This window comes from Emydura macquarii, unplaced genomic scaffold, assembly GCF_026122565.2.
Source record: "Emydura macquarii macquarii isolate MOO-44397 ecotype Brisbane River unplaced genomic scaffold, CSIRO-AGI_Emac_v2 contig_1551, whole genome shotgun sequence".
Taxonomy (NCBI): domain Eukaryota; kingdom Metazoa; phylum Chordata; order Testudines; family Chelidae; genus Emydura; species Emydura macquarii.
Genome location: NW_027131688.1, coordinates 5626553 through 5650709, shown reverse-complemented (window position 1 = coordinate 5650709; position 24157 = coordinate 5626553).

Below are 24157 nucleotides of genomic sequence, written 5' to 3'. Positions count from 1 at the left end.
GGAACCATCATGATCATCTAGTCTGATTTCCTGCAGGCCACAGAACCTCCCCCAACCGCTCCTGTAACAGACCCCTAACCTCTGGCTGAGTTACTGAACTCCTCAGATCATGATTTAAAACCCTTCACGTTACAGAGAATTCATCATTTACTCTAGTTTAAACCTGCAGGCGACCCAGGCCCCAACTGCAGAGGAAGGCAAAAAACACCCCAGGGCCTCTGCCAATCTGACCCGGGGGAAAAATTCCCTCCCAACCCCAAACATGGAGATCAATTGGACCCTGCGCATGTGGGGAAGACCCACCAACCAGACACCTGGGCAAGTATTCTCTGTAGTAACTCGGAAATCACCCCTCTAGTGTCCGGTCTCTGGCTGTTGGGGATACTTCCTAATAGCAGTCACTGATGGGCCACCTGCCATGGCAGGCAGTCCCATCATACCATCCCCTCCATAAACTGATCCAGCTCCTAGGTGGGATCGGGAAGGAATTTTCTCCCAGGTCTGAGGAAGTGACCTTGAGGGCTTAGGTGCCTCATATATATATATATAAATATATCTATTTGTTAGTATTACAGGCTTTCTGCCATACAGGTAAGGCCTGACTGGGCATCTCGGTCTCTTGTATTCTCTACCTGTGGTCCATAATAATTTATGAGGTAATACTCTGGTCAAATTTTGGTTGTTGGGTTTCGTGTGTGGGGGCTGGTTGGAGTTGGATGCCTGTACTAAGAGGTCAGACTAGATGAACTGGTGGCCCCTTCTGGCCTCAAACTCTATGTCCCAAGCATCTGATGAATACCATTGAAAACCTGGCCCAAAGAGAATACCATGCTTTACTGATGGATGGAAAGTGGAAGAACCTATCTGGAACTCTCCCGGCCCAGGTCTTCAGTTATTTGGGTTCCTAACTCCCATTAAAATCTATGGGAGTTAGGTGCCTCACTCGCTTTGAGAATCTGGGCCAAGGTGTCTAGGCAAGGCACTCTAAAATGACCTTCAATTACCCGAGAAAGTTGTCGATTTGATTTCTTTCATAGTATATGCTGGTATTACAGGCTCTCTGCCATACAGGCAAGACCTTACTGTGCATCCACAGGTAAAAGACTAAAACGCCAGTGATTCGAAAACAGGGTCTCTTGTGAATTCTGACGCCCATGTCAGCTGTGGGGAGGCATTTTATACATTCATCTTCTTGTGCAGACAGAGCATATTCATCAGGCAGTCTATGCTTAATCAGATTTAGGCCTCTACCTTTTGATATTCTAAGAAATCAGGCCTAGGATATTTCCCTTGGGACACAGCGAACCTGTAATTACTTTCTTTGCACTGCTACTTGCAAACACAGAATAGCTGAAGTAGCTATTCGGTATTCCAGGGAGCCAACAGGATGATCACCATTTCCAAAGGCTTATTACAGGATGCAGATGGGATGGCATGTGCCACTAGGCTCTGCTGCCGCAGAGGGCTACTGGGGGCAGTGCTGATGAGCAATGCTCCTGTATGGTGAGCCAACAAGAGCCTTCGCCACAAAGAACAGCTCCCACCCGGCGTCAAGACACTCAGCCTCTTTTGCAGAACCAAGCCCCCCCAAAGGGCACCTGCTCTGAAATGCTTGGCCACATGATGCGATCCCTTTTAAAGAAGCGTGCATCTCTCCGCCTGCCCCCAGCTCCACTGAAAAAGACCCTGCCAACTCTCCCTTGCCTTCCTCTAGCAGGGAATTCATTTGACATTAACTAGTTTAGGCCTCAGGCAAAAGCCTGCGTCGTTTGTGAGTTCTAAAGCAATTTCGTTTCTGTTTTCTGAGGACATGATAAGGAGGAAATACTTTGGCTTGTTTCATTTTTGGGTTTGTGTTTAAGGAAGGCTATATTTATAAGGTGGAAGAACTTCACGAAAAAAAGGAGATGTTCCATTGCTCAGGGTGCAAATAGTGAGCATGTAACAAGAGAGCCGTTCCTCTACCACCTGTCAAAGTCCATGAAAAGACTTCCCGCTCTGCTCAGTGGGCTTTGGATTAGGTCCACAGAGTAGGTCTAATGACACCATGTGGTTCAAGTGCCTACATAACAATTCATGCTGCCTCTGTCATCTAGAGCGCCAGAGTCTGACACTGTTTAATTTTTGAGGCGTTTCCAGAAAGCAGGCATGAGCAATGGCAGTTCACAGAGCTCTTATTTAAAAGAGTTTTTTGCTGTGCAGTCAAAGGTATAAATTATCATATTCACTAGTCAGCGGAAGGAAGGAAGTCTAACCTGTTGATCTACGTCTTCAGTCTTCACCGGTTTCCCTTTCCTAACCTTTCAAACACGTTTTTCGGCTCTGGCACCTTCATAGCTGTGAATGGTCATTTTATAATCCCATCATGCACTAAGAATGAAACATCTGTCATAATTCACGCTGTTTGGTCTCAGTCTGCTTCAGTAATTTGTGATCATTTCCCCTGACTGCTCTGTGATGATTCTGCAGGAAGTCATTGCTGCAAATCAGCAGTGGAGTATTGAACAGAGAGTAAACTGCTCTCCAAACCAACTTTGTTTTCGAGTGTCATTGCTTGTTAAATACAAACCATGTAGCTAAGGGGAAGTTTGGCTGAAAATGTTTAGTATACTACAGAACAGCATGCATGATGTCTCCATAAAAATTGGTACAGCCTCTCCATTATCTTTCTTCAAATCCTTCCTTAGGACTCACACCCTGATGCCCATAAAACACTTGGCAATGGCCATGCTGTTGGTGAACTGAAATGGAGGGTTAATCAGATCATTACAGTGGGTTGAAATGTTCCTGTTTTCAACACAAAATGGCTTTTTTTTTTTGGGGGGGGGGGGGGGGAACTTTCCATTTTTGTCAAAAAACGTTCAGGTTTTTGTCATGATCATGGCAACCAGAATATTTTGGCTTTTTGACAAGAAATCCAAGAAAAGTAGAAGAAAACAAGGGAAAAAAAAGTTTTCACCAAAAGATTTTCATGTTAAAGAAAGCTCTTTCCCAACTAAATCGATCAGCCCCACCTCCTTGATCTTTGTTGTGTCTACCTCGTTTCTCATCATATACTTAAACGATGATCCCTTTAAAGGAAGGCGTTGTATTTTTATTATATGGCCATACGACAGCCAGCATCACAGGGGCTTTGATCCCTGATTGGGACCTTTTGATGCTCCCATGAAATAAAAGAGACACTACTTAGACTGTAAGCTTTCTGGGGGAAGGACCACATTTTCATTCTCCATTTGTAAAGCGCCTAGCACCATGGGGTCCTGATCCCTGATTGTGGCTCCTACATCTCAGTACCAGTAATAAATAAGAATAGAGCACAGTGGTTCATCTAGACTGGTACCGGGCACAGTAGCGGATGCTTCAGAAGAAAGTGTAAATCTGCAGTGGCATGTTTGTGATGGAGATCTAGGTGCACATGGAACTGCATTTAGACCAGTGACTCATTCCATAGAGGCCATCAAAGATCCACCACAGGACAATGAGGTTTGGGTCCTGTCAACCTGGATGGACTTTGGACTAGTAATCCACATTCTCTGCTGTATTATCAAGATGGCGAGCAATCAGGCCTACACCACTATGATTTTTCAGGAGCTCTTGTCTGATCACCCTATTTTCCCCTTCCATAGTCCACAGAGATTTCCTCTTGCAAAAATGGCACCTTCCAGCACCCCCCTTAGTGCTGTTTAACGGCCTGATCCAGCTTCAGCTTCAGTCAGTGGGAATCTTTCCACTGATGTAACGGGAATTGGAGCAGGCCCTCAATCAGCAGCAGACTTGCTGGAGAGTGACTGAAAGGGTTCCTCTCTTGCTTAGCGACAGAGCAGGCTGTCTTCCCCATCCCTCCAGACCCTGCCAGCCAGAAGGATCAAAGCTCTGAACTTCGAGTCAGACTCGTTATGTTCAACCTTGGCTGAACCTCGAAACCCCCCAGTCTACCCACCTAGATGGCAAAGCGGCAGTGACGCTGTGACTAGCATAGGTTGCAGATCTGTGCATTAATCACTCTGAAGAGTAACTTCTCAGGCTCTGTGCAAACAATCTGCAGTGAAGCCAGGTACAGCCTGCCTGGCGAGGGGTTGCACTGGGAATCTCAAGCTCCCCAAGGTTCATGAAACCTTCAAGGAAGACTTAGGCTAGCGGTGCATTATGGGGCTTTTTTCACGACCCATTGTGAGTGGAGCAGAAGTTGCAACAGCAGCAGCAAAGTTTCCTGTCAAGCTGTTGCTGAAAGAAGACAGCAAGCTGTGTGGCCCCTGGAATCACAGAATCACAGAAGATCAGGGTTGGAAGGGACCTCAGGAGGTCATCTCGTCCAACCCCCTGCTCAAAGCAGGACCAATCCTGGAATACCTGTTTGGGAAAGGGTGACCAACTGGCCTCCTTATACTCCCCACAAAAAGGTGTTAGAAGGGCTGGGGGTATTGAAGGTCAGTGCAGAGAAAGAGGGTTCTCTGAGGAGGATCTTGTGTTGGCGAGAGAAACCAGAAGCCTGTGGAGAGGAAAGGGTAAAGACTGGAGGCTGGCGAGATGTGGAGCTTTAGCTGGGATTTTCAGGTTTATGGCAACTTGAAATGTCAAGTAATCCCTTCCTAAGACACAAAATCTCCTGTGAGCTTTAATAGACAGGTTACGATATATTAACAGACTAGCTACAACTGAAATAGACAGGCCATAACGTAATAGTCTACCCTGATAGCTAGAGATGCACAGTTATTCTGATCGTACCCCAAAATGGTTAATCTGTAACATAATTTCCCTCAATATTTTACTGTCCATACATGTGTATAAATATATTTATTTGACTTGATTGTTATCTGGCTCTGCTCTGCAGAACAGAATACTCCAGAAGCGGCGCCGTAACTGCCCTACAAAACACATTTCAGACCTTGTTTGCTTAGACAATTTAGAAAATGCCTAATCACCTGTGATCTGAAGCACCACATCCTGTCTCATCACCTGTCAATTTAATTTGTGAGGTACGTGCTTGTTAAGAAAGGATTAAATATTTTCTACTGCTGAGAATGACCATTGCATATCGACAAGGATTTGCAGAAGCAGCCTCTATCCTACCATGAAAATTATAAAATACTTTATGGGTGGAAAAAAAAGCCAGCTATTCTTTTGCTTCATCTTTTTCCTGACAAGCTGCTATCAAATCTCTATTTAGTATTTTTCTTTTGGGGATTCGAACTAATAATAATATTACTTTTTAAAATAGCAAAATAGCTTTTGTTAGAGTCTCGGCTTCAATATTACGAGATAAAAGAACCTGAAGCAAAGTATAATATTGTTTCCATTTCTGGAATACCAGAGATTTTCCCATTCCCCCCACCTTTGAGAGCTTTAGGCTATGGCTGTGTGAAAGATTTCAGACATATATAGTAGTGAAGTCAGCACAGTTTGCCCTTTGGCTCCCTGTCAATCCAGTTCACAGAGCTGTTGCAGTGGTAATGTATAATCTGGAATCATTATGATGACATGTTGCAAGAAAGTTACCGTATACCATCAGCTAATTTCCTACAGGTGTACTGATTTATAAAGAAAAAACTTGTATCAGGACCCAAGCCTTAGAAGCTTGGGAAAAAGTTAAGGATGCATTCTTTGACATATTCATATTGGCTCCAGCACTGGTGATAACCCACTCCTTAAGATTTTCACTTCCATCACCAACAGATACCAAAGACCAGCAAGGACCCCTTCCCCAAAAACTTTATCAAGCTCACGTTCTCATGCAAAACCTTAACAATGAACTCAGCAAGGTTACGGAAGAAAAATTACCTATATGCACATACTGTGTGACAGGCAGGTGTGCTCATCTCTGGAAAGAAGGTCTTATGAAGTTGCCGTTAATGTTAAGATTTTGTGTTAATTGAAAACTGGATGAAGTTAACTTGAGTATTTTTTTTTTGATATATTGAGGAAATGGAAGTGAAAGTTGTCTGGAGGGTAGGCGCCATGAAAGTAGTAGAAAATACAGGTGACTTTTCCTTTAACTTCTGATTTGTAGAGCTGTTTGATGTTTTTTCAAGAAAAAGATTCTTTTTAAAAAAAAATCGGGTTTAATCAAACACAAAACTTTTCACAGGAAGATGTCACTTTCGACTTCATTTTTCACTTTTAAAAAAATTTCAAAACAAATTTTCAAAAAAGGCAACAAATCCTTTTTTGCATTTTTGAAATGTATTTGAAATTGTGGGACTCTGTTAACCGTCTCGCCAATTTTTTACTTTTCCACCCCACCTTCTCTGTAAGTAAAGAGAGAGAGATACAGCGAGAGAGAAAGTGAGAGACACGTTTCCTCGCTTATTTCCTTTTCCTCCATAAGAAAAAAGTTGGGGGGCGGGGAAAAGATAGTGGGGACAAAACAAAGTTTCTCATCTTTTTTCCTTCTTTCCACTCGAGGTTTTAAATAATTAAAAAGAGAGGAACACTTTTTTCTGCTTTTTTAAACTTTTTATTGACACTTTTGAGGTGGAAAGAAGTAAAGTAAAAAAATGAGGGAAAGCAGCAACTTCTTCTTGCCTCCCCCAGTCCTGTTGTCGTATCTTGGGTCTATGAATTAAGAACGAGTTAATCCCGGGAAATTCTTTGTGAAATCAGCTAATTCTTCCAGGTTCGCATTTGGATGCAAGATTCACTAGTTTGCAGCCACAGCATTTTGTGTGTGGGATCAACAGGCTGTCATGGCCAGAGATCATTTGTATCCATGGAAGACTGCCATGGAAGACCATCTGGGCCAATAATCGTATCTTAGCCTTCTGATAACACACAGTAATGAAGTACTGTGTAGCTGAGGCCCTGATACAGATATTATTTCAGAAAGCAGACCTTTCAATTAAATACGGCTAGCTTCCATAAACATATTGTGTTAAAAAATCTTGCAAGACGTGTGGTGTTTTTTAAGTCAGTAAGAAATACTACATGCTTTCACGGCGCTCTCAGAAAATTAATTGACTTTTATTTGTTCTTCTCTTCAATGAAACACAATTAAAGAGTTGTAATGTTCCTAGTCAAGAAAAAAACAACATTTCAATTAAAAAACAATCTACTTTATTAAGTTAAAATTCAATTTCAAGTTTGCATTACACGCAGCTGCATTAGAGCACATTGCTGATAAGTTACATCTGCTTTGGAATATTTGGGTGAGTATTTTGCTTTAGTAAATGTAAATTCCATAGTCTTCGGAGGAAAGAAAGGATAGACTTTGAAAATGCTATTTTATCACCTAATCCACTCTGCATTGTAACCTCAGTCAGCAATTAATGACCTGAAACATAAAAGCAGAGTGCTGAATATATAATCAATTAAACTCTATAATGCCACTTTCATTATGGTGAACATCACATATATTTATTGCAGACTTTTACGTTGTTGATAGATAGTATTTCATCAGATTAAATCTAAATTGTACACGGGGCGGTACAGTATATTACCTTCTTTGTTTTAAACTCCTCCGTGGGCATATACGTGACATGTGGAGAACGTGCTGTGATGTCTCTCCTTCTGCCATCGCGTGGAAACCAAATCACAGAAGTCATGTCTATGATCAATGACATGCTAGGTGGAGATTTTTCACCTGAAGAGACTGTGCCACATAGAACTTGTTCATCTGATTCTTGGACTAGATGTAAACGTAACTCATTTAACAGTGCATGAGCTCATGATTCTGTGTGTCCAATATACATCTGGTTAAGGCAAGAATAAGCCAGATCCTCAGCCAATGTAAATCACCATGGCTCCATCAAAGTCAGTAGAATGACAGTGGCTTACACCAGTTGAAAACAGACCCAGAGGGTATGTCTACCCTGCAATGAAACAAGAAAACTGTGCTTGGACCATGCTGTGGGGCAATCAAATTCTAGAGTAGATGTTCAGACTCAGGCTGGGGGCCACGTTCTGGGACCCTTTCTTTGGTCCCAGAGCTCGGGCTCCAACCCCCAAATCTAAACGTCCAAACTGCAATTTTATAGCCCTACAGTCCAAGTCTCTCAAGCCCACAGGCCAACCACAGGAGTTTTAGCGCAGTGTAGACACACTCTGGCTCACTCTAGCTAAATGGCTTAGTATGATCCACCTGAAAGGAGACCGATTGTCGTCCAAGGTAGCTACTGCTGGAAGCTGAAGCCAATATTTGTTAATAAGGTGGCCGCTCCACATGCAATAGTATAAAGGACCTCTTTGGACGTGGCTTGTGGAACACAACTCAGGGGAACCCTTCAGATTTTAGTGGTGACTGAGAGTGATAGCACATACTATTGCAGCTAGTTATATGCAAAACTATATCCATTTTTCACCTGTTTTTTTAATTTTTATGATAAACACTAACAAATTCCTGAGAAATATTAAACAAAATTAAAACTGAAAACGAAGGGCCTTATTTATAATGTGCAAGCAGAATAAGTTGAGACGAGTAGTATATATATAGATGATGTGTTAACAGGCCAATTTTACAAATCAGCCAAATGAGCCAAATCATCTGGAAGGAAGAATTTAATCAGAAAAATGTGGATGATAATTGGGAATCGTTTAAGAACACTTTACTAGATGCCCAAAAAGCCATAATCAAAGAAGAAGGCCATGTTGGTTAAAAAAACCCGACCTCCTTCCTCATTTAGAGGGGAAGTGAAGGCACCAATAGCACACATTTTACCCCCCATCCCGCCCCCACACACATCCACATAATGAAGAAAGGGAAAGTTGATAGTAATGCATATAAATCAGAAGTTAGGAATTGTAGAAAATTGGTAAAGGAAGTGAAGGGACCCAAGAAGAAATCTATGGTCAGCACAGTTAAGGACAATAAGAAGGAGTTTTTTAAGATATATAGGACCAAAAAGAACCCTGACAATGTCATTGGTCCATTACTAGATGGAAATGGTAGAATTATCAATAATAATGCAGAAAAAGGCAGAAGTGTTCAATAAATATTTCTGTTCTGTATATGGGAAAAATAGATGATATAGTCTCATCATATGGTGATGATAATACTCTTTCAATGCCACTAGTATCTCTGCAGGATGGTAAAAAAACTACTGAATTTAGACGTTTTTAAATCAGCTGGTCCAGATAACTTGCAACCAAGAGTTTTAAAAGAGCTGACTGAGGATTTTGCTGGACCGTTAATGCTGATTTTCAGTAAGACTTGGAATACTGGGAAAGTTTCAGAAGACTGGAAGACAGCTAATGTTGTGCCAATTTTTAAAAAGGGTAAATGGGATGACCCATATAATTAAAGGTCTGCCAGCCAGACATCGATCCCAGGCAAGATAATGGAGCGGCTGATATGAGATTTGATTAATAAAGAATTAAAGGAAGGTTATGTAATTATTTCCAATCAATATGGCTTTATGGAAAATAGATTCTGACAAACTACCTTGATATTGTTCTTTTAATGAGATTACAAGTTTGGTTGGTAAAGGTAATAGTGTTGCCATAATATACTTAAACTTCTGTAAGGCAGTTGACTTGGTACCATGACATTTTGATTTTAAAACTAGATTTATATAAAATTAACATGGCACACATTAAATTGATTAAAATCTGGCTAACTGATAGGTTTCAAAGTGTAATTGTAAATGGGAAATAATCATCAAGCAAGTCTGTTTCCAGTGGTTTCCCACAGGAACTGGTTCTTGGCCATATGCTATTTAAACATTTTGATCAATGTCCTGGAAGAAAACATAAAATCATCACTGATAAAGTTTGCATATGACAAAAAAATTAGGGGAGACGTAAATAATGAAGAGGACAGGCTTCTAATTCAGAGAGATCTGGGTAGCTTGATAAACTGGGAACAAGCAAACAATATGTGTTTTAATACGGCTAAACGTAAATGTATGCATCTGGGAACAAAGAATGCAGGATATACTTACAGGACAGGGGCTCTATCCTAGGAAGCAGGGATTCTGAAAAAGATTTGATAGCGGAAGGTGGGTAATGAGCTGAACATGAGCCCTTAGAGTGACTCTGTGGCTGAAAGAGCTAATGCAATAGCTTGGATGCATAAATAGAGGAGTCTTGAGTAGGAGCAGAGAGGTAATTTTACCTCTGCATTTGACCCTGGTGCAACCACTGCTGGAATACTGTGTCCAGTTCTGATGCCCACAATTCAAGAAGGACCTTGAAGAGCCAGAAGAGTGATTAAAATATTAGAAAATAAATGTTACAGTGATAAACTTAATAGATTGAACTCCTTGAGTCTAAGAAAGAGAAGGTTAAGGGGTGACTTGATTACAGTCTATAAGTAGGACCCTACCAAATTCACAGTCCATTCTAGTCCATTTCATGGCTCTAGGATTTGAAAATGGGTCAATTTCACGATTTCAGATGTTTTCATCTGAAATTTCAGTGTTGTAACCGTGGGGGTCCTGATCCAAAAAGGATTGTGTGTGGGAAGGGGGGTGGAGTGGGGGAGTCGCAAACCTGTTGTAGGAGAGGTGACAGGATTGCCACCCTCACTTCTCTGTCACCTTCAGAGCTGGGCTCACTTCCAGAAGCAAGGGGGAGATCAGATTTTATGGTCCGTGAGGTGTTTTCCACAGCTGTGAAATTGGTAGGGCCCTATCTATAAGTGTCTACCTGGGGAACAAATATTTAATAATAGACTCTTCAGTCTAGCAGAGAAAGGTGTAACATGATCCAATGGCTGGAAATTGAAAGTTAGACAAATTCAGATTGGAAACAGGATGTACATTTTTAATGGTGAGAGTAATGAACCAGTGGAACAATGTAGCAAAGGTTGTGGTGGATTCTCCAACAGTGACAATTTTTAAATCAAGATCAGGTGTTCTTATAAAAGATCTGCTCTAGGAATTATTTTGGGCAAGTTCTCTGGCCTGTGTAAGACAGGACATCGGACTAGATGAGCAGAGCGGTCCTTTCTCACCTTGGAATCTATGAACTTCTGAGAACATTGAAGCTCGTGTGGTCTTTATATTAGAGTCATAATAGCACAAGAAGGAGAAGGACATTGCAAAGCAGCTGAAAGATTACTTGGTGTTGGTCTAAGCCACAAAGAATGTTGGGAGACATCCCCCTTTTATGGTAGTAAAGTTGAGGCGTTGAGGAATAAAGACTGGTGGTGCTGTAACAAACTGATAAATTTAATGGTTATATACAACCAGGTATAAATCCAGGAGTTCTATAGAAGAGCTGGTCAGAAAAGATGATAAAGGGAGATAAACCCTTCAACTTCAGGGCCAAGGGGTTAGGTAGAAACTTCCCCAAGGGAAGATCATCTCACATCTCTCTGCTGCAGGGCTTTTCTTGCCTCTTCCTCTGAAGCATCCGGTACCGGCTACTGTCACGGACATTACACTGGATGAAGTAGGATTCTGCTCTGACCCAATTTGGTAATTCCTATGTCAATAGATTCCATTTCACAAACCCAGAAACCATAACACCACGTACGGCTGCATAGGTGTAACCGAAGGCAGAGTCTGGACTTCACTTTCTTTCTTGACACCACTGCAGACGCTGCAAAGAAAACTTTCTACTCGGAAGCTGCACAAGAAATGTGACTGCTTCTCTGACGTTATACATTCTTTTCACATTTGTTCAAAATGGGAGGTGTTAGGGTCTGATTCAAGGCCCATTGCAACCAATATTGATGACTGTAGGCCTTAGATCGAGCCCTTACAGACCACAAGATACAAGGAATGATTACAGACAAGGCTAAAAAGCACAGAATACATGTGAAACACAGTGGAGGGCTGGGGGGGGGGGTGTGTGTGCAGAGAACAGCTATGAAATGGGCTGGAGGGCTCAATCAGTGAGGAAAGAATTAATATGCTAAAAATATATAGTTTGGCTCAGGAATTGCGAAGGGTGGGTGTTGGGGTTGAAAGGAGACCTGATAGCTGTCTACATATATTTCAAGGGTAGGAGTTAATCTGAGTGACACAAAGAAGTAAAATGGTATGAAATGAAGCCATGGAAAGTTTAGGCTGAATATAAGAAAATCTTCTGAATAGTGAGATTTATTAGTTTCAAGAATAGGATCCCAAAGGAAGTGGTAGCAGCCTCATTGTTTGGGATATTTAAAGCTGTATGGGAGACACACAAAAATGCCCTAGAAAAATGCAGCGCTGATAAAAAGATATATTCAGGAAACAATCTGTTTGATTAACCCAGTCTCTCTTTCTGCAGTGGAATAGCCACAAACACTTTGCCATTGTCTCAGAATGATTCATTATTCCAATTCATTCAGTGCATTTCAGGTCCGTTGCCGTTTGGATTGATCATGAATATTCTAAATGGAGGTTGAATTGGCCTGGATGCTAGGTCTGGTCCCCACCATGAAACAGGTTTTATTTTGTGCTGCCCTTCGGGGCTGTCCCAGCAGCTGGGCAGAGAGACCATTTGTGTAACCATTCTGCCTTTCTCCCAGACAGTGCGGGGCTAGGAAGAGTGTACCGCAGCAGTTTCCCTATGCCACCTGATGACTCCGCCAAGCAAGCAACCTCCCCAAGGGGATGGAGCTTCTGCGTGTCCAGCTGATTTCTGCTGCAGCAGGTCCCAGATCTGGCCTGTGGTCTCTGTTCATTCCCTGGGTGAGCGTGAGAGCACTTCCATGCACCAAACCTCAGCGCGCTTCACAGCTTCTTGTGCAGGGCCATTCGAGCCAATAAACTGGATGGCTTGACTGTCCACGCAAAGCAAGCACAGAAGGGGGCGCTCGCACGACTAACGTGACTTTATTTAAAAAGCAGAATGAATATGTGGGGGAAATGTTGGGCATTATTCCATCTGTGAACAAAGAGTCGGGACCGGCCCCGGGACTCTCAAGGAAGTGGTAGATTGCTTGAGGATCTCTCTCATCCGCAACTTCTGCTGCGAACACGGCCCCACTTGAATGGTGTCTATTTATGGGTTTGGCCTTCCTTTCCTTTCCTAGGTCCGTGAAATCAATCGATTTGGAAACACACCAGAAATAGGTGCCCCAGGAAGTGGTCGAAATGGGCTGCCTAATTTTAACAAAACCAGAGGAAATAAACAAAGACACGATTTTCTTCATAAAGGTTGCTAGCTACATTCTCAGCCAGCACCCCCAGGAGGTGGGACTGGGACACACATAGACTGCATCGAAGCCATGACAGAACGGGTTAGGTGTTTGAGCGTGTACCCTGGGTCCCGGGGAAGCTCAGCCTGAGTACGGCAACTAGCCAGTGCTGCCACAGCCCCACTGCTACCACAATCACAGCTTGCTCAGGTGTGTCTACACGGGTGGACACGCTCTGAGACTCGCAAGGACCCTCTCTGCCGATGTCTAATGGAGCCTCGGAGACGGAAGAAGGTGTAATTAAGGGCTAGGCTAAAGCAGGGTGAGGGCTGCTTTCAATTAACAGGGTCTTCCCCCTCTTCATCCCTGATTCTGCAAGCTGCTCTGCACAGGCAGACCTTGTGTTGCAGAGCCCTGAGAGGGGGCTATGGACAGAGGCAGGGGTCTGTCCAGGAGGAGCAGCCTCTGTGATTGAGGTCTTAGATTGCCCTTATCTGTTGGGGGGCCAGAGGAACTCAGACTGAACCTAGGGGGTTCCGGGCAGCGTAACACAGAAGGGGAGGGGAGAGCGTACAACGTTGGCTTTTATACCACCTTTGGGCTCTGAGGATTCAAGGCTGTTTCAGGCCCCAAAATGGACCCTGCTGTACATTTCAGAAGCCAGGGATCCTCTAATTGGCATGGCCTCCTGAGGGCTACGTCTAGGCCTCGCTGAATTCCTTTAGTGGTGTGTTCTCTCTGTACTATGAGCAATCCCCAGCAGGTTCCCTCCCGCGCTGGCCTGGCCCCCTGAGATGGGACTTGGAAGGGAGCCTAACCCAGGGGTACGCTCTCCCAGTCATTTGCAAACTGTTTACGGTCCCTGTGCTCGGCTGCGGCCTGCATGGGCTAGTGCGCATGTGAGAATCTCAGCCTGGGAATCTAACTTCCACAACCTCATGCATCACTTCTGCAGCTGGCCCCAGATTCATTGCTGTGTTCTTGTGGGCCAGGGCGCGTAATGCAGCTGAGCCCTGCTCCGGAGGGAACACCTATCGTAGGTTCTCTGCACTAGCTTGACCACTTATTAGCACTGGTATAGCCCTCGGTTTGGAAAGGGCTATTTTCACAGACGATCTCACTAACTGCACTGCGCTTCTGACATCAGGATAAGCAATTCATTTGTATTTCTTTCTATGCCCGTTAGGGTGAGAGAATTCTGTTGTCCATTGAATTAAGGCTATGTTTGCCTTTGAAAGAGTCATCCCAAATAAATCATTTAGGCCACACACGGGGTGGAGGTGGAAGAAACTGAAGTCGTTCTAATGTATGTTATAGGAAAGGACGCTAGCGTTAGCTTCTCTAACTGTGAGAATGTTTTGTGGACCTAATTCCAAGGAAATTAAAACTTTGGTTCACAGCAAACATGTTGTGCTCCTGATATAAAGTTTGTGCTGTTAGTGCAATGTACCATTTAGCTTTCAGTAACAGCATTGGGAAGACAGGAATATTGCTGTGCAGTGGACTGGAGAGAACTTGAATTAGTTCAGTCAATTAAGTCATGATTAATTTATGTTAGATCTTGTTCTCCTGAGTCTATAAAAACAAAGACTTTAGTTAACTGGCAGTGTTTGGTTTAATAAAAGTAAAGTCTTAAAAGGTGATTTAAGGAGGAAAAGAAAACCCACCGCTGACAAAATCAATAGTCAGCAAGATTCCTATTTAATTTGTGTCAATGAAAGTTAAAATAACTTTAGAGACTAATACAAAAGGGATGCTCCCTTCAGATAGATAACCGGGTGCTCAAGATCTTGATTAGAACAGCTAATCTGGCAGGTCTACCTGTACGTGTGACAAATCCCAACTACAGCAACCTCCACCACCTGCTCCTGTTTTGACGTCAGGTTTTTTTCCCCCCGTTGGATTATCTATGTCCTGATTTAGGCACGGAGAGAGGCATCCCATTGCCAACAAAATCACATTAAAGCAGCGTTACATCTGTGAGCAGGTTCTGATTACCCTAACGATCTCTCTATGATAAGTGTAAATGTGTACCGTGCCTTTAAGTGTCTAGAATAAGAGAGACAGTTATGTGAGTCAGATTACAGATACCCTCTGACACCTAATGGAATCATGCAGATACAGCCAAAGAACATCTGGAGTGTGTAGAATCAGAAAATCAAAGAATATTAGGGTTGGAAGGGACCTCAGCAGGTATCTAGTCCAAGCCCCTGCTCAAAGCAGGACTAACCCCAACTAAATCATCTGAGCCAGGGCTTTGTCAAGCCAGTCCTTAGTAACCTCTAAGGATGGAGATGCCACCACCTCCCTAAGTAACCCATTCCAGTGCTTCACCACCCTCCTAGTCAAAAACTTTTTCCTAATGTCCAATCTAGATCTTCCCCCCTGCAATTTGAGACAATTGCTCCTAATTCTGTCGTCTACTACCATTCTTCCATCCTGACTAACTTTAATCTTTAACACTCTCAGTATCAAATTTTAAAATTTGGGAGAGGTTGGGGTTCTGATCTCTTCTGAAGACTAAATAGGCCTGGTTCCCTCAGCCTCTCCTCATAAGTCATGTGCTCCTCTGGACCCTCTACAATTTTTCCACATCCTTCCTGTAGTGGGGGGCCCAAACTGGACACAATACTCCAGATATGGCCTCACCAGTGCCAGATAGAGGGGAATAATCACTTCCCTTGATCTGTTGGCAATGCGCCTACTAGTCCTCCTCTAGCAAGGATTTGGAATTGAATTGAGTTGTCAGGGACAGCTGCACCTCTATACGCCATGGACTTGGTAAAACCATTAAACTTGCCATCTTCTCACTAAGTTGGGACAATGCATGCTTGATTTCCTATGCAATTTAACCTATGAATGTGGCCAGAATTGAAATAGGAATCTTGAACTGATTTCCAAAACCCTGTGTCTCTGGCATTCATTGAGCCATAGATTTTAGGGCCAGATGGGACCATTGAGCCAGGCTTTTAAAGGTGCCCCATTCACATTGAAAGCAATAGGAATCAGGAGCCTGGGCACTTTGGAAACCCTACTAGGCACCTATCTGCCTCTTTAGGCACCTAAATACCTTTACAGATCTGGCCCATTGTGCTCATCTAGTTGGATGTGCATAGCACAGGCTATACAACTCCACCGAGGGATTCCTGTCTCAGGGCCATGGCATCAGGCTGAGAGAGCACACCTTATGGAATCGGAGGCCACTTCCATAAGACATATCGTCATTTCCACCCGTATAACTACCCAGTGTGATATTTATAGGATTTCAGTTTTGCATCTTCAGCACCACACTGCAGAATGTGACCATATAGACAGGAAGTGCACGTCCGTTACTTAATGGGGAAGGAGTGCAAATCCCGGATGACACAAAGAAGACGGTCATGTTTAATGCTGTTTTTGCTTCAGTGTTCATTAGAAGCGTTAACTGTGACCAGATGCTTAAACACAATGTATATTAATAAGGGGGAAGGAACACAGGCCAGAACAGGGGAAGAACAGGTTCAAGAATATTTCGATAAGTTAAACGTGTTCAAGTTAGCAGGGCTGGGTGAAATTCACCCTAAAATATTTAAGGAACTAGTTGAAGCAATCTCAGAACCATTAGTGATTGTCTTTGAGATCTTATGGAGGATGGGTGAGGTCTCAGAGGACTGGAGAAGGGCAGACATTGTATCTACCTCTAAAAACAGGAATAAAGAGGATCCAGGGAATTATAGATCATTAAGCCTAACTTTGACACCTGGAAAGATACTGGAACAAATTATTAAACAGTCAGCTTGTAAGAACCTCGAAGATAACAGAGTAATAAGTAATAGCCAACATGGATTTGTCAAGAACAATTCATGCCAAACCAATCCAAATCTCCTTCTTTGACAGGGTAAGCAGTTTAGCGAATAAAGGAGAAGCAGCACATGTGATATATCCTGTCTTTAGTAAGACTTTTGACTCAGGCCCACGTGATATTAGTAAAGTAGGGAAATATGGTCTTGATGAAATCACTAACAGGTGATAACAAATGGTTGAAAGAGCACACTCAAAGAGTAGTTCTCAAAAGTTCGCTGTCAAGCTGGAAGGTCATATCAAGTGAGGTCCCTGGGAGTCTGTTCTGCATCCGGTACTATTCAACATTTCATTAACGAATTGGATGGTGGAGTGCTTAGAACATTTGTGGAGGACACGAAGCTGGGAGCTGTTGCAAGCACTTTGGAGGATAGGTACAACTGTGAAAAAAGCAAATGTCATTCTAGGATGTGTTAACAGGAGAGTCATATAAGAGACACAGGAGGTACCTGTTCTACCCAACACTGGTGAGGCCCAGGCTGGCGTACTGTGTCCAGTTTTGGACATCACACTAAAAAAGATGTGGACAAACTGGAGAGAGTCCAGAGGAGAGCAACAAAAATAAAAGGTTTAGAAAACATGACCTACAAGGAAAGGCTGAAAGAACTGGACATGTTTAGACTTGAGGAGAGAAAACTGAGGAGGGACATTGTGACCAGTCTTCAAATATGTTAAGGGCTGTTATAAAGAGGATGGTGATCAATTGCTCTCCATGTTCACCACGTGTAGAACAAGACGTAATCAGTTTAAGCTGCAGCAAAGGACATTTAGGTTAGATATTAAGGGAAACTCTCTAACTCTCAGGATAGCTAAAAATTGGAACAGGTTACCGCAGGAGGCCGTGCAATCCGCATCACTGCTGCTTTTTAAGAGCAGGGCAGCCAAACACCTGTTAGGGATGGTCTAGGTGTATTTAATTCTGCCTCTGTGCAGGGGGGGTAGACTAGCTGACCTCTTGCCGTCTCTTCTAGTCCTACGTTTCTATGATTCCGTTGTTCTATAATTTCAGATCACCACTTGCACTTGTGCTCCTGTGGTAGTAACCATGAAGTCGGGAATGTGAAGGACTTTTTTACCCCTCGTATTTGATCTGTTCTTTGTAAGAGTTCAACATCCCCGCTGCGGGCAGCCGGGCCAGATATGAAGAGGTCGTTCAAGACAACGAGAGCAACACATTCTCTGTGACTGTGCTTGCATTATCTTGTGTGAAGCGCATGCTCCCAGCAGCCATTGAGCACTGCCATCTCGCATACTCCCAGGCCAAGCAGCGCGAAGGAAGTGGAGTTCCATCTTGGTGACATGTCTCATTTCAGCTGCTGGCATGAAAGATTTCTTTCCTGACTGTCAGCCAGCAGGACCTGATACAGTAGCTTAAAATACGTTCTTTTCAGCAGTAACTACCATAGATCCATCGGTTCAGAAGTTCACCAATGTTTCTTCACACCACACTCAAGAATTAGGCAAATTGTGTGGTAATGCGGAGTAAGTTTTTCATTGCTGATGGGATGAGTCCTGTTCTTGCAACAAATTTTAAGGTAGGGTCCAACAGCAGGGCCTGAAGTGAAACGCTTCATGAACAGAAAGAGTCTGAAAGAAAGTCCAGGTAGGATGGAAGAAAGGCACAAGAAGATGAAAGGAAATTAGACTGCCCTAATGGCAGAGTGAGATAGCAATGGAGTTGGCCAACTGGGAAAGTTACATGTAAAAAATGAGAGCGACACGTGGTGAAAATCCAGGTACTCTCTCTCCAGACACAGGGCAGGTGCCAATCTGATGGCACACCCCTTGGGGCAGTGTGAAGACTGTTCCGGAGATGGAACATGGTAGCAAATGACAAGAGCAATCCCGCAGCAAAGGTGGGGAGGAGCTCAGGTTTTGGCTCCGCTGAGCCACATTTTAGACATTTCTTGACTAACTCCTCTTGGCTGTCTGCACATTCAGGGTTAAAGGTTGCCCTGTTGTGCAAAGAGAGATGGCGGCTTAGAGAACCTTTCCTGTTTATGCAAGAAGTAGGACAGGAACTTGCTCAGTGGCGTCACACACCAAGAGGGGGTGAGTCCAAACTGCAGGGCGTATCCCGAATGTCTCTTCCCTCATTGGTAGAAATCCCTGCCTCTCTGCTTCCCTTCCTCGTCGCAGCAAAGGCAAGATTGGGCTGTCAGTATGAAAGGTGTTTGAAAACGGTGCCTCTTCCACAGAACCTCAGCTACGACATTAGCTAGAGAGAGGTCAGGGGCCGTTCAGAGCTGCTGTGCATGACTGGGAAAGTAGCGAGTGCCTTCTCTGTGGTCTCTGAAGAATAAGAGCTAAAGCCAAGCTCTGAACAAACTGCAGAACTCCACGCTGTGAAGGTGAATGCTGCTTTACAGGCAAAAAAATGACAGTCAGTGGGATTTTTAAAAGGACCCAAGTGACTTAGGAGCACCAGTCAAAGTGCCAGCCAGTGTCCCTGGCCTCTAAGGCTTTAGGCTGGGATATTCCAAAGGGCTAAGGGAGGTAGATGCTCAGCTCTTATGGCAAGTCAAGCCCAGCCTTCCAGTCTACGTTTAAGACAAGTCATCGATAGATGGTGGCAGGGCCTGGGATTTAGGGCGACTGGGAAGACAATTCTTACAGCAGTAAGATCATGGCATTGCTAAGAGCAGTGATGCACATGTTTTGGGGGTCACACTATGGTTGTTTATAGCCCCCAAAGTGCCTGCAAGACCCCGTGGAGATCAGGACTCCATTGTTCTGTATGCTGCACAAACACATAGGTATAGACAGCCCCTGCCCTAATGAGCTTACAGGTGCGGGGGGGGGCGGGGAGGGGAGACAAAAAATATTATTAACCCCTGTTGTACAGATGGGGAAATGAGACAAACAGAGTCTGTGGCAGAGATGGGGATTGAACGCAAGTGTGCCCAGCCCAGCGCTTTAACCACGAGACACTCCTCCTAAAATGAGCTTTGCTTTTAATCTCTTTAGCATGTTCCTCTTGTTTCACAGAATCAGAGAAGATGAGGGTTGAAAGGGACCTCAGGAGGTCATCTAGTCCAACCCCCTGCTCAAAGCAGGACCAACCCCAACTAAATCATCCCAGCCGGGGATTTTGTCAAGTTGTACCTTAAAAACCTCTAAGGATGGAGATTCCACCACCTCCCTAGGTAACCCATTCCAGTGCTTCACCACCCTCCTAGTGAAAAAGTTTTTCCTAATATCCAACCTACACCTCCCCCCCTGCAACTTGAGACCGTTGCTCCTTGTTCTGTCATCTGACACCATTGAGAACAGCCTAGCCCCATCCTCCCTGGAGCCCCCTTTCAGGTAGCTAAAGGCTGCTGTCAAATCCCCACCACTCTTCACTTTTGCAGACTGAACAAGCCCAGTTCCCTCAGCCTCTCCTCATAAGTCCTGTGCTCCAGCCCCCTAATCATTTTTGTTGCCCTCCGCTGGACTCTCTCCAATTTGTCCACATTCTCCCTGTAGTGGGGGACCCAAAACTAGACACAATCCTCCAGATGTGGCCTCACAAGCGCCGGGTAGACTGGAATAATCACTTCCCTCGAACTGCTGGCAATGCTCCTACTAATGCAGCCCAATATGCCGTCAGCCTTCTTGGCAATACGGCACCTTCCCACTTTCTCCCGGGGTTCAGAAGAAATATTGCAGGGGTGGAAACATAACCGCCCCCACTCTATTTCCATTGTGGCGACTCTAGCCCGCACTGACCATCTGGTTCCACTGCCCCTGCTGGTGAGGCTGGCAGGCCTCAGGGTCAGTGTCCTCACATGACCAGTGTGTCCCTTGTATTCCTGGAGCTCCTGCTTGAGCATAGCCCCCCTGGGGCAGGAGGGTGCTGGGCAGGGACACCTGCCATAGCTCCCACCTGTGTGCACCTTGCAGAGCCCACCCGGACGTTCCTCCTCGCTAGCTCCTCTCCGACACTGTTTCAAGGTCTCCCCAACATACGTGGTTTCACGGCAGAGACGATGGGTGGAGATCGAGCTGCCTAGATGTGTACCCTCTCCAGAAATCAGAGCGAGGGCCCGGTGACAGTAAGATCCAAGTGGATGTGGGGCGGGGGAGAGCGGAGCACTGGCTGTTGTCTGAAGAGACCCAGTGCCAGAGCGGAAGCAGATGAAGCAGTCGTCCCCTGAGGAGCAGAACCCGGCAGCAGAAGATGCAGCAGTCCCTGCTCGTACATCCCTTCCAGGAAGAGTGTGGGGCCGGAGGAAGGAAGAGGGACGTACATAGGCTTCCTTCCCTTTTAAATACACCCGGCAGGCAGTGTGCGTGATGGTCTAAGGGTCTCCTTCTTCCACAAGCAATGCCAGCAGTGGTGGCCGGGCTGGAAATGCACCGGCCTGTGGGACGGGTAATGGCGGACGCACAATCCGGCACCCCCAGACCAGGCCAGCTTTGCGTGCGGCCCAGTCAGGTCAGTGCACACAGCAGGGCAGGAGACTATGCTCCTCCCAGGGTACCAGGCCCTGTGCCCCAGTACGATCACATGATTGGGACTGGCCCCTAACAAGCAGGGGAGTGTCTTGCTCCCTTCCCAGCCCCGTGACCCCCCGCCGGTGTCTCGCACTTGCTCACTGGCAGGCTGTTGTCGCAGCACGGATTCGCCTCGCGTTGCAGTTAGCATGTCCTCACTGGGGCTTCCAGCAGGCGTTTTCTGCCCCCGTCTTTCACCCTTGCTACACAACTAGTTAGACCCTCCCCCCCTTTGACTCTGTCCATTCTTGAGACAGCTTTCCCCCTCCTGATTCATGCTGAGAAACTCAGTGTTAAGAATGCCCCCACAGCCACTACAGAATCCCTCCTCAGGGATAATCGGGCCATGTCTCCCATGCATCTTTCCAGGGAAGGTCTCCCCTCCAGACGTGCCTGCACAGCCACCCCTGAGCTGTGACTCTGTGGTAGGTGCTGCCTGCGTTTGATTGTAAGCTCTTCAGGGCAGGGACCCTGACCTGTAAAATGCCATGTCCTGCCAAGGGGTGAATGAGAACGATTGACAGTGATAATGTAATCTCCGTCCCTTGTTCAGCCGGCTGGTTATGAGCCAAGTTCTGGGTGTTCAATGGACAGTAAGGCCCCGTGCATAGCTGTATAGGTAAGATAAAAAATCGGCGATAACATCCAGTCAAAATTCTGGCTCATTCTCGTCTCCCTGTGCAATCTCTTCCTCCCTGTAGGAAGAGTTTTCTCCATGGCAGAGCTGTGCATAGAGGCCACTGCCAAATCAAAGAGCACCTGGGCATAAACATCTGGACTGAACCTCCTGACCCCAGCACCACATTCCCCATATGCTGCTCTCGGGACCTCTGCCATGGTACCCCTGCAGAACAAGCTCTGTCCTCCTGTTGTTTGCTACAGGTTTTCTGGCTGCCCTGTCATACCAGTCAGAAGCTGGTCCTCTCTCAATAGTGCAACTGTAAGTAGTGTGTGAAGAGTAATGTATCACTAACATTGTCAGGGTGCGGGGTTTTGTTCAGGTACTGAAGTTAATACGCACTGTATTACCCCATGGACCAAGGATCCTGCAGACACACACTCACGTGAGTAACTTGTGCCCTTGCCCGTGCAGCTGCAAGATCAAAGCCTAAGCATTTTTGTGTTACAGTGATGATAATCGATGACTATTTCAGCTCATTTTATGACTTTGAGTTAGGCCCTAAACCACGCAGCGCAAAGAACGACACCTGTAAATTCAACCCAAAAGACAAATACTATTCTTTGTTCTTTTGTTTCCGTTTTCTTTTTTCCTTTCAGAGTCACAGGGCAATTAGGAAAACTTATCCTAGAACAGAGGAAGGTCATGTTGTAACGACCATCAGCCCTTCCATTACATGTTCCCATGACTGGAGTCTTTATATTGGAAATAGATGTGATATTAGAGTAATGTGTCTCAAAATGTCTAATGTCACTACTTTACTGTAATAAGAATGCAAATGTCAAACACGTATATGCTTTGCTAAGTACCTTAGAGCAATTTAACTCCTGCATGAACAAAAGATAATCTTATTGACGTGGGAAACTGATTAATGGAATAGGCATTATGCTAAATGAAATGCAAGCTCTTAAACAAAAGGATTCTTCTGAAATAGGATTATTTCAGCTTCAAAGTGCTGACTTGTTTTTTTCCTTCATCCTTACTAAGTATTAAGGTCTTTAAGAGGCAAAGAGCTGTGCATTTTCTGGCACTAAATATCATTTGTGCCAGGGTTTATTTATGAATAAAAGAATTCTAAAGGCACTTTTATTATATTTCCTCTAGAAAATATCCATCCGTGGTATTATTACAAAGTTGACTTCCAAACTTCAGCCACCAAATTGTTAAAAGAAGGAAGACGATTCCAAAAGAAGGGTGCAGATTGTTTAATATTATTCTATATTTTCATGCTGTTAAGCTAAGAGCCAAGCCTGGGCCCACTGATAACTGGAATTTTATCACTGAGGAAAGGAATTGTCAGACTTGATCAAACCCAAGGTCTACCTACTCCAGTATCCTGTCTCTAACAGTGGCCAGCACTGGATGCTATAGAGAAAGGTGCTTCAGCAGCAGATGTGGGATAATATTCCCCCTGCATAGGTCTCATCCTGATCTCTTAAAAGTAAGAGCAGGCCTGCAAGAGATATGATAAACTAGGCACAAAATAATTTATTCCGTGCTTTAGATTTTCACTGAAAATTCCTCGAAATAAATGTGTTCTGCAAGGATGAAACCTGAAGCATGTAAATGATACACTAACCTGGAAAGAGCACAAAATAATAGGCTGCATGTGTCTGGGTTTTAAATAATTCTTGGGAAGCAAAAAAAAAAAACCAAAACAAAACTGTAAACTTTAACAATTTAAATCAATCATTCCCAGTTCTTATTTTTTCCTACCTCTCTGTTATGTATTTAATCATCTAATATACCCAATATACTGGGTACTTTGCAACTAATATATAGCAAATATTTCTGTAAAGCCTTGAAGTTCTCAGCCTTTCAATGACTTGAGCCTGGCTATGATATTGTTGATACAGAGAATGTCACCATCATTCTTTCTAATGATTAATGTATTGTATCATTACAATAAGTCACACTATAAACTACAAGGTTGCAAATGCCGGTAATTTATAATGACGGAACAGGTGCTTGCCTATAATAGAAATATTTGTGATTTTGACAGATGATGTACAAGAGACCGTGATAACTGAATGCTCTGATGCGCTCTATGGCAATAGCCATTGATAAAGAACAAATCCTTCCCAGGGCCCACTACAACATGTAATTATGCCAATGTAAGCTGGAGTTACTTCACTGAAGGCATCAACTCAGCTTCTTTC